Source organism: Aquarana catesbeiana, linkage group LG07 (assembly GCF_042186555.1).
Source record: "Aquarana catesbeiana isolate 2022-GZ linkage group LG07, ASM4218655v1, whole genome shotgun sequence".
NCBI lineage: Eukaryota > Metazoa > Chordata > Amphibia > Anura > Ranidae > Aquarana > Aquarana catesbeiana.
The window spans coordinates 156,364,307-156,376,370 of record NC_133330.1 but is presented as its reverse complement, the minus strand read 5'-3'; the positions used below and the strand labels follow the sequence as shown (position 1 = coordinate 156,376,370).

At 46.5% G+C, this 12,064-nt stretch overlaps 1 protein-coding gene across 2 annotated transcripts in view; it reads right to left on the bottom strand.

The window, feature by feature from the left end:
* The window catches only part of ST13 (ST13 Hsp70 interacting protein), a 288,022-nt gene that overhangs the window by 216,686 nt on the left and 59,272 nt on the right, over positions 1-12,064 (bottom strand). The gene's annotated exons all lie outside the window — the stretch shown is intronic.

Here is a 12,064-nt window from a genome sequence, read left to right as displayed (position 1 = left end):
CAGAGCACATAAGGCGTCGTTCACATCTGAGCGTTCCGTATAGCGAACAGAATCGCAGCCATTTTGAGCGCGATTCGAAATAGCGGCAAATCGCTGGACTCCTGTCGTCCAAAAGAAGTACAAGAGCTTCTTTTGGGCGACAGGCATCCTCTGATTCTGTTTGCGCAATTTTACTGCGATTCGTCGGGAGACAATTGCAGCCAAATCCCACCACGATCGGGGTGCCATTGAAAGTGACGGGAATCGCATGGGCATCCCACGATTTGCCGCTATTTAGAATCACGGCAATTCCGCCCAGGATTCAGATCGCCCAGATATGAACGGAGCCTAAAAGTCTCATACATCTACTTATTGTAGCAAGTCCAAGGATAGCGGAAGTGTTGGCTGTGAAGTAGAGGGACAAGTGAGAGGTTTATGTCCTGTCCATCATTCACAATGACACCTTTGTGAGATTCACAGAAGACGCAGTCCCATTGTAAAGCCAAATGCATCCACAATTTTAATCTTCATAAACATATGCTACAGCCCTATTTATCAACACGAAAGTCCCGTTTCTAGTTTAAAAAAGTTGCTTTTCATCTCTTCCATATGGTCATGTATAATTCATACATGATTTATCAAACGTCAACAGAAAGACACAGCACCTTCCTCAAATATATTGAAGAAATTGTCACTGCCCTGATCTACCAGCAAGGATCCCCTCCCAGGAAGCATTCGTTTCGATTGTGCGAGTCGACTTCATGAGCAACATTTTCCAACCTCCCCCCACACACACACACAAAATCAGGAAGAAGATGCCAAAAGAAAAGTTGTGAACACAGCAGAGGTGGGGTTAGAAGAAACGCCAGTTATTGTCCCTAATGTCCCTCCCAGACTGGCCTATGCATCAGATAATGCTTCAGACGTTATCACACATCCTTAAGATATTAGTTTCCCTTATTTTTAACAGCCTGCCATTTCCCCGTTTCAAATACCTGTGCGCATCATCCCGATTGATCACGTTTCTACCTTCCGTTAACAGACTCTGGCCTGTTTATCGACAATGTCTCTGCCTACCATATGGATTGTTTATAAATCACGTTTCTGCCTTCCACGTGCACTGACCTCGGGCTGTTAAAGCGACCATGTTATTTGCCCTGCTACTGTAGTACACAGGGGTCTCACATATGGGAGGGGCTTCAGAATAGCGTTCAGATTAGAGAAAACCAGTGTTTGGATTTCTCTGGGTTTTGTAATTCCCATAACAGGGTCTGGAGACCAGAAGCTTCAAGAGATTTGGGTGGGAGAAGCCTCTACCCCGGTCTCCATTCTTTCATGACTGAAGCCCTAAGCTTGATGTTCCGTCCTGCTGCCTTGACCAATACTTTGGCTGTGCTGACCATATCTCTGACTGCTGCCTGTACTGACTATGGACAGTATTGCTGCCTGGAAAATTCCTTTAGCTGCTGCTGACTGACCACGTCTCTGCCTGTTACCTGGACCAATGCTTTGGCTGAGCTGACAGTATCTCTGCCTGCGCCAAGTACAGTATTCCTGCCTGTACGATTCCTGTCGCTGACCATGTCCCTGCATGCTGCCTGGACCAGTGCTCTTCTCTGTGGCCCACTGCACTACTAAAACCACAGGTAATCTTTTGTTTACCCTTTGCTAAACAGAATGTATTTTGGGGTGTAATTACATGCTATGTGTTAGAAATATGAAGGGCCTTCAAAATTGTGATAGGTTCTTAGGAATTTAGATGCGTAATTTAAGTCCCTAGAACACCCGATGGTGCGTCTTGGATGTTGGGCCTCTGTATGTGGCCAGGCTTTGTAAAAGTCTCACACAGGTAATAACACCATACTCAGGAGTAGCAGAATGTATTTTGGGGTGTCATTTTTGGTATGTATATTTAACCACTTGCCCACTGGGCACTTAAACCCCCTTCCTAACCAGGCCAATTTTCAGCATTCGGTGCTCACATTTTGAATGACAATTACTTAGTCATGCAACACTGTACCCATATGAAATTTTTGTCCTTTTTTCCCCACACAGAGCTTTTTGATGGCATTTAATGCGCTATTAAAAAAAAAAAGTTTTGTAAAAAATTGTTTTATTTTTCTTGTTTTTCTGTTTCTGTTATACAATTTAGCAAATTTTTCTTCATAAATTTTGGCCAAAATGTATACTGCTAGAGGGGCGTGTCCTGATGTGAGCGGCGGCAGACATGTCGGAGGAGCTCCGGGTATCCTGAACTCAATCCTTTCCCATCAATGCATACAATTGACTAAAAAAAAGAACAGCCAACCTGCCTACCTGTTCCTCTCTGTCCCCTGCTGAGTCCTGAGCTGATCTTGAGCAGAGATTCTGCCCGTGGTCATCCAGGGAGCCACGCATAACTCAAGCCTGCAGCTGCCGCCATCTTGCCGGCCTGTACCCAGTTGGAGCGAGCTGATCCCAGCCTGGCTGTGCAGCAAGAGCCTCTCATCCATCCTCCTGCCTGGGGAGGTCTGGTAGCCTGCTGGGCCGCTGATTGCGCTAGCGGCAGCCGCGGCCTAGTGGAGCCTGCCCAGCACAGCTGTTTCCTGAACCGCTACCCCACGGGAGTGCATCGCGGCCGGCCCTCAACTCGAGAGCGTGGATCATGCTCTCCCCACCTGCCTCATCACCCATCCACCTCCCTGCAGTGACCTAGTGTGCTGACCAGCGGAGACTGCCTGTGTTGGCCAGTGGAGCTGTCCAGGAGCATGGTGTCTCTGCCATCCTTCTGCCTTAATCACCCCGCTTTGGTCCTTCCCTAATCTGATACTCCCAGCCTACCACCCTTAACTGGACTGCCACTGCTCGGCTGCTTGCTGAAAAGTGGGGGGCTACTGGTGACCACTGTCTGCCTGTCTGGACTGTGCTCTTCCGGGGCTCCATACCTGCTGCTCATTTGAGCCACCCCCAGCTGCCTCCTGGACACAGATCTGGGCATGATTTGTTCCTCTGTTGGGGTCCCCTTTAGAGACTTATCAGATGTCCCCCCCTCCAAAAGGGGAAGAAGAATTCCAAGGCCGCTGGGATCAGACCATCACCCCGGCAGCCACATCTCCCTTCACTGCAGTCAGATTCTATACTGATTGGATGACGCCGGGCCTTATTAGCTGAATTGGAGATGGGTCCTGGGGAGGTTCCGGTGCCGGTGGAGTCAGCCCCGCTATTGCAAGAAAATACAGCCACGATCCTTGCTGCGATCGAGCAGAGTAGGACCTCACTGCTTGTGGGCATTGACCATCTTGCCAAGGAGTGCAATCTTATAAGGGATGACCTCGACAAAATAAGGAGGAAAATGACCAAAACTGAGTCCAGAGTATCCGCCACCGAAGATCTTACTGCCACTCATGCCTCCCCCCATTGCTTAGTTGCAGCACACGGTACAGTCCCATGTCGCAAAATCAGACAACGCTGAAAGCCGACTCAGGCGCAACAAAGGGAAAGAGGAAGAGGAATAAAGAGGAAAGGGGAAGGGGACCACCCGGCTGAATTCACAAAGGAGTTCTTTAAAAATCTCCTGGGCCTTATGGATGTCCCTCCTACCTACATGGTTGAAAGGGCCCATCGAGTGCCCACGGGCCGTGCCATCCTGGGGAACCTTCCCAGGCCTTTTCTGGTCCACTTCCTCTAACATCAAGACAGGGACAAGATTCTCTCTGAAGCCCACAAACATCCCACTGACATTATGGCAACACCTCAGTTCTTTTTTTCCCTGACTTTTCGGCTGATTTGCTGCGGAAGAGAAAAATCTTCAACGATGTTCATAGACCAACTCAGAGATAAGAACATGAAAGCATGCTTTACCCCAGCCGCCTGCGGGTCCAACATGATGGAGCAATCTGGTTCTTTGACAACCCAGCAGATGCAGACGACTGGCTGATCACCTTGCATTGAAGACCTGTTCCCATAAAGTTACCAGATGCGTGGATTTCCTACATCCTTGCCTGTTGTACCCTACTAAAACTTTGTGTAAATACCAGAGCCACCTCAAAAGTACCTCGACAAGTGACCCACATTCAAACCCCAGGGAGGAGACGCACCTTTATCTGGGTAAGAGCCAGAGAATAGTCTCTAGAGATTACCCAAAGTGGGTGTATGGGGACTCCCCGATTAGGGGTGCAAAAGGGGTTGCTATTGGTTTCACTAGAGACGTTAGGTTCACCTTGAAAGAGAATGACAGACCCAGAGGGATGCTTTTTGTTTTTAAAGGGTAAACTTAATGGGGTCGACTGCACACTAGCAAATATTTATAGCCCGAACATAAACCCAGGCAGGTTCTTATTGGGTATTCTATCAAAGTTAGAGGGCTTCAAGAGGGGGAGGGCCATAATAGCAGGGGATTTTAATATATGCCTGGAGCCAGATAAAGATAGTACGTCATGTGTCCGGGGGACCGGAGGTGCATGGCTGAATAAACTTAAAAAGAAGCTCCGCCACTGCCAGTTGGTAGACACTTGGAGGATGCAACATCCGAATACAAGAGACTATTCCTTCTATTCCCCCGTACACGCGACGTACTCTAGACTGGACTTCTTTCTTGTAGAACACCAGTACATCGAGGAAGTGGAAAGTACAAAAATAGGGTCAATAACGTTCTCTGATCACGCACCCGTTAGCCTACAGTGTAATCTAGGTAAACAAAAACATCATTGTAATAGCTGGAGATTAAATGAGAACCTATTAAACGACAGAGATATTGATAAACGCATCAAAGAAGAATTAGAATTCTACTTCAAAACTAATATTGTTGGAGAGACACCAGAAGATGTAGTATGGGAGGCCCATAAGGTGTACATTAGAGGTATCATAATGAAGGCGGGATCAGAAAAAAAAAAGAAGGAAGGTCAGAGATAAGCTAGCCGTGCAGGAAAAAATTCAGGACTTAGAACAACAGCATAAGCTAACGGGGGACAGTGAGGTACTGGCGGGCCTGTATAGGAGTGGTGTTCTCCATCTACCTGGAGGAATTATTGCCCAGTCCCTTCTACCGTGAGGGGACACACGTCCCCCCAATCTGTCCTACTGTTATAGGTTCAACACGAGCTGGGAATCCCCCTGGAACTCTGAACCTCAAGTAGGCGCTCTATATTATCAAGTTTCGGGATTGAAACTGCTTTGGTGACAGTTGGGGTTATATCAGGCTGTAGGGAGTTATATGCACCTTTAACCGGTTACCAAGTCTACCCAGGTTTCCTACCCTGTTTTTCTTGCTGGAATATGTTATTTTTTTCCTTTTTAATTGTTTTTCTTCTCCTCCTCCGGTTATTTGGATGGCAACATTGTCTGGACTTCCTCTGCCCCTGGCCTCCAGGCTGGGCAAGACTGGGTATGGGCCTTCTATGCTCCTAGTGTTACTAAATTTTTCTTTCTTAAATGGGTACGGATCTGAAGCTGATCTCTTGACATATCAGGGGACTGAAGGACAAAAAGTGAAAAGATCTTTGCTGTTTAAGTTTCTGCAGTCTCAAACCTCACATTCTGTTTCTGCAGGAAACTCACCTCGTAGGCAGTAAGATCCTAAGTCTTACGAGGGCGTGGGTTAAACAAGGATTTCATGCCACATACTCCTATGTGAGGGGGATGACCATTCTACTTAACAAGTCACTACCTTGCTTGGTGGAACAGGTTTTTCTCGATCCTGGGGGATGTTATGTAATTTTAAATTCTAGAAATGTATGCTCAACGCTGGGCGATGGTTAATGTGTGTATCCCTCCTCCGTTTGATCCCGCCATCCTCCTGTATACCACTTTTACAAAACTCACCCCCTCCAGATGCAAAAAATTATAGTCGGGGGGTTCGACGACTTTAAAGCCATCCTAGACCATACTAAAGACACTTCTGAACCTCTTAGATCTGCCCATCCTGAATTGATAATATGAGCAGATACTCTTGGTCTTCAAGAGCTTTGGCGGTGGAGGCATCCGGAGGACAGAACTTATTTGCAGGTCTCAGCTACACACAAATCGGGATCACGCATAGATTTGTTATTTGGGTCTGCTTCAACTCTATCACGTTGGGGCAGCCTCTTACCTTCCAGCAGGCCTTTCTAAACACTCCCCATTGGAGTTATGCCTGACTTTGGGAGCCTCCCGTGACCCGCGATGTTGGAGGCTGGTGTTACATTGGATAGACAATCCTCAAATCCAGGAGGTGGTGGGACCCAAGCTTACAGAATAATGGATGCCTAACGTGGGTTCATCTTCCCTTGAAGTGGTTTAGGAGGCAGGCAAGGCTCATGCCCAAGGAGAGTATGTCTCTGCTATTAAGGCTGTGAGATCTGGCTATGCAACACAGACCACTCAATTGGAACAAGATGTTGGAGTTCTTCACGGCGCATCCAACACCTGAAAACTATTCCTCCCTGGCCCAAATGAGGAGAGCTTTGAAACGCCATTACACCTTGCTGGTGCAATCTGATACGCGGAAGTTTGTTTGCCAAACTGAGTCAGGAGACAAGAACGGTAAACTAATGGCCAACCTGGTGACAGAACCCTCACTCCAAACAGTAATTCCAAGAATCCAGACTTCCACGGGTGGCCAACTTACAGACCCTGAGGGTATACTGAGGGAAAGTTCATCTTTTCTCTAGCAAATTATATGATGATCCGAACCCTCCCCAGTTGAAGCCATACTTGAGGAACTGGGGGGGAATCACCTTGCCCTCTCTTTCTTAGGAGGACAGGGACACACTGGATAAGCCCTTAATGCGCCAAGAGATAGAAAATGCAATCTACTTCTTACCCAACTACTTCTTACCCAGGGAATGGTATAAAACCCATGCAACTCTACTGGTCCCCAGGCTAACTCAAATCCTTGCAGAGTGCCTGGAAACCGGGAGGTTGCCAGATAGTACCACCAGGCACACATTGTATTGCTACCCAAGCCAGGGAAGGACCCCCTTTGTTGTTAATCCTATAGACCCCTATCGTTATTGAATTACGACCTTATGACTTACCAAGGTGCTAGCGAATAGGATTATGCAGGTGTTACCGTCCCTTGTCAATATAGACCAGACTGGCTTCATGCCGGGCAAATCTACAGACATAAATCTTAGACGAGTCTTCACCCTCCAGCTCCCGGCCGAGGAGAACGCCTCTCAAGTCTTGGTAGCCCTTACATAGAGAAGGCGTTCTACACATTCCGATGGTCATATATGATACTTCCACACCAACTGGAGCAAATCCCTCATTCTTCCCACAGATCCAGGGGTGAAGCAGCTGAGTAATCCTAAATTTACCTCTGCAATGGGCAAATACCATTAGATCAATATCTCTCTCAACACTCAGGACTTCAGTAAACTTAATTTGTCCCAGTATTGCAGTGGTGTAAATCTAAGTTAAAGGCCTGGTTAAATCGCCCCCTAACTCTTATAGGTAAAATTAAATTAAAATGAAACTGCTTCCAGTTCTATTGTATATTTTAAGGCATTCCCCCGTCTGGGTACCCAAAACCCTCTTTCATCAACTAGATTCCCTAATAGCTTCCTTCTTGTGGCAATCACATCCAGCCAGATTTAGTAGGAAAATTCTGCGCAGGCCCTGGACGCAGGGGGGACTTGCCTGCCCTGACATCACAAGTACTATATGGCAGCTATGCTTACTCATGCCCACAATTGGCTTGTCTGGAACAATGCCTATGCATCAGTAGTCCTAGAGGCGGCGCATTTGGGATCTTATGAGGCCCTTCGAAACACCCTTTGGGATGGGGGGGGGAGGGGGTTCTCCGATACTTTTAACACAGGGTATGAAAGCAGTCATTAAGGCTTGGCATACCGAATTAATAAAACTTAGCCTGCTAAAAACCATATGGTCCTCTAGTACCCCGCTCTGGTGTAATCCCAAACTGAAGGAATTTCACTCCTTACAAGACCCCGGACTATGGGCCGGCAGGGGCCTCACATACTTGGATATCTGCAATGGTTCTGGGTTGTTCACTTTTGAAACTGAAAAACAAATTTCAACTTCCAAATTCTTTCTTCTTCAGGTTCCTGCAGCTCTGTCACGCCTTTGACTCGCAGTTTAAACTGGTCCAGCTCTGGATGGTGCATGATGACCTCGAAACCCTACTGAACGATACTGAACTCTCAAAGCCACTGTCTCAAACATACCGAGCACTGCTGTCATCCACTCAGGTTGGATTGGACGGGTTGCGTGATCTGTGGCGAGCGAAGGTGCAGGAACTGGAGAGTGAAGACTGGGAGAACATGTGGGATTACCCGCTTCAGTCATTAGTTGCAACTTGGGACAAGTTAATCCAATTCAAAATCCTACATAGAATATACTACACGCCACAGAACCGCTTATACCCAACCTCGTCGGCCGCTTTCTGAAGATGCTCTGGTACCCAGCGGGCTTCCTATATATATTCTGGGATTGCCCACAGGTCCAAGAGTATTGGGTGGAGGTGACCCACTTTATCCAGGGGTTAACTACCATACCTATTCCTCTGACAATTAGTGTCTGTCTCCTCGGCCTTGTAGAACAGCTGGCGTTAGCTAAAGCAATCCGCACTCTAATAGGCATCCTATTATTTTGCACGAGGAAAGCTATAATACTAAAATGGAAGTCAGCTGCCCCCCCCCTACCCTGTCCTCATGGAAAAGTTAATCAACACAACGATACCCCTCTACAAAGCAACATATTAGTTCCGAGGGTGCCCCCAAAAATATGAAAAAGTTTGGCATCTGTGGATGGACTGAGTCTGCGATGGATGATCAGCCTATTGGGGATCGCTCTGGTTATATACCCTCCATACTTACCCGGCCCTGTTGAGTGCTGAGGTCCATGCCCCAGAGTGGTGGTGTTTGTGCAGAGGTCATATGATCACACTTAATACTGTCCCCGTAACATCCAGCTCAGACAGAAGAGGGAGCAGTAGTCCAGCAGGGAAAGATTTCTCCTGCCACCATCCTACCACGCGAAACCTGGGTACCGATTTTGTGGTTGTTTTGTTTTAGTTTTTTTTTTTTTTAATTAAATATGTTTTGCTTAGAAACGTACAGTGAGATGTACACTGTTATGCACATGGCTATGTGCACCAATTGGCCGGGGTATGCCCTCAAGGCCCTGTTTTGTACCTTCACAGTGAAAATTTTTAATAAAAAAAATTTTAAAAAAAATAAACACTTTTTTATACTGCTACATATCTTTCATAAAATTAACCCAAAATTAGTGTAAATTATTTGGACTTTGTGAAAGGGGTAGTCTACAAGCTATGGTGCCAATCGCTGAAAAATGATCACACCCGATGTACTGTCTCATTGAGACACTAACAAGTCAGGACAGTACAAACACCCCCCAAAATGACCCCTTTTTGGGAAGTAGACATTTCAAGGTATTTATTAAGAGGCATGGTGAGTTTTCTGAAGTTGTCATTTTTTTCCCACAATTCTTTGCAAAACAGATTTTTTTCGCCCCCCCAAAAGGTGTCATATTAACGGGTTATTTCTCACACACACAGCATATGCATACCACAATTTACACCCCAAAACACATTCTGCTACTCCAGAGTATGGTGATAATACGTGTGAGACTTTTACACAGCCTGGCCACATACAGAGGCCCAATATGCAGGGAGCACCATCAGGTGTTCTAGGAGCATAAAATTACACATATAATTTTATGACTATCTCTTGCATTTTTAAAGGTCCTGGAGCACCAGCAAATGGAAACGCCAAAAAAAAAAGACCCCATTTTGGAAAGAAAACACCCCAACGTATATTCTACTAGGCATAATGAGTCTTTTGAACATGTCATTTTTTCCACAAGTTTTTGGAAAAAATAGATTTTTAATACAGCTTACCTGTAAAATCCTTTTCTTGGATTACATCACGGGACACAGAGCACCATAATAATGACTAATTGGGTTATACGCTACCTTTAGGTGATTGGACACTGGCAACCAATAGTAAGACGGTTCCTCCCATATATTCCCTCCTATACAGGAAATACCTCGGTTTTGTAGCAAGCAATGACGATCCCAGAAAAGAGGGGAGGGACCTCTGTGTCCTGTGATGTACTCCAAGAAAAGGATTTTACAGGTAAGCTGTATTAAAAATCCATTTTTCTTTATCCTACATCACGGGACACAGAGCACCATAATAATGACTAATTGGGATGTCCTAAAGCAATGCACCTGAGGGGGGGGGCGACACAATATCCCTAAGCCCAAACGGGCCAGAGACTATAAAGCTGCCTGCAACACGCTGTGGCCAAAAACAAACAGTCTCTTTTTGAGATCTAACATCCACCTGGTAAAACCTGGTGAACTGAAGACCAAGCGGCCGCTTTGCAAACCTGAGCCATAGACACCTGTTGGCGTACTGCCCATGATGCACTAACCCCTCTAGTGGAGTGTGCTTTTAAATCCCAAGGTGGAACTTTGCGCTTTAATCCATACACCTGGATAATAGTCTGGCGAATCCACCTAGATATAGTTGAACATGTTGCCAGCTGTCCCATTCTAGGACCTTCCGGCAGGACAAAAAGGCAGTCTTCCGAAAAGAAGCTGACAACTTTAAGTAAAATTTGATCGCCCTCACCACATCAAGCGAGAGAAGCGACCTTTCCTCCCTAGTTTTAGGGTTTGGAAAAAAGGAAGGTAGAATGATATCCTGATTCAAATGAAATTTGGAGACCACCTTTGGTAAAAAATCCGGACAAGGGCACATGATCACCCTGTCCTGATAAAGAATCAAAAAAGGTTCTTTGCAAGAAAGGGCGGCCAATTCTGACACCCTTCTAGCTGACGTTATAGCCACCAAAAAAAACCAAAAAACCATTTCCTGGCTAATAGGACAAACGGAATATGCCCAATAGGTTCAAACGGTTGACCCTGTAAGGCTGACAGTACCAAATTTAGGTCCCAGGGACATAAAGGCGGTTTAACTGGTGGCCTCAAGTGCGTTACTCCCTTGACAAAGGTTCGCCAAAGAATGGGATGCAATTGGTCTTTGGAAAAAAAAAACGATAAGGCCGAAAACTGTCCTTTAATTGTCCCTAAAGCCAGCTTCAAGTCTACTCCTGCTTGAAGAAAAACAAGAATTCTTCCAGTCGTATACCTACGAGGGTTGCATTTCCTTTCCTCAAACCAAGAAATGTATGACTTCCAGACTCTATAAGTAGAGTAGACAAGACTGAACCCATAATACCACGGTCTTTCAATACTCTGGTCTCAATAGCCATGCCATCAAATTCAGCAACCGTAAAGAATAAAAATATGGGTCCTTGAGACAACAGGTCTGGACGGCATGGAAGGACCAATGGGTCCCCCCACTGCCAACTTCACAATCTCCGAGTACCAGGATCTCCAGGGCCACTGGGATCACTGTCTTCCGTTCCTCCTGTATTCTGCGTAGTAAGTGCAGCAGAATTTGGATCGGAGGGAAGTCATATATCAGAGAATACTGATCCCAAGGAACTACCAATGCGTCTATCCCGATAGCAAGCGGATCCTTGGTCCTGGATACAAACCCGTCCAGCTTGGCATTGAATCTGGATGCCAGCAGATCCACATCTGGGGTCCCCCAGTGTTGACAGATCTGTAGAAAAACCTCAGGATGCAGGGACCATTCCCCTGGCAACAATTTCTGGCGACTTAGGAAGTCTGCCTGCCAATTGTCCACCCCCGGTATAAACACTGCCAAAAGAAACGGCACATGCCTTGTTGCCCATGTCAGTATGTAATTTACTTCTTTGGGCTGCCCGACTCCTGGTATCTCCCTCGTGGTTGATATATGCCACTACCGTGGAGTTGTCGGACTGGATTCGGACAGGGAGACCCCGTAACCTGTATGTCCAGAAGCGCAGAGCCAGACGAGCTGCCCGAATCTCCAATAGATTGATGGGCAAGGTCCTTTCTGTCTGGGTCCATATTCCCTGGACAGACGCCTCCTCCAGGACTGCTCCCCAGCCAAGACGACTGGTGTCTGTAGTTACTACTCTCCAGGCTGCTGGTGGAAAAGATTTTCCTTTTCTCAAATTGCTGGTTTTTAACCACCAAGAGAGGCTCCATTGTACCTGTGGGGATAGAACCATAGGATGATCTAAG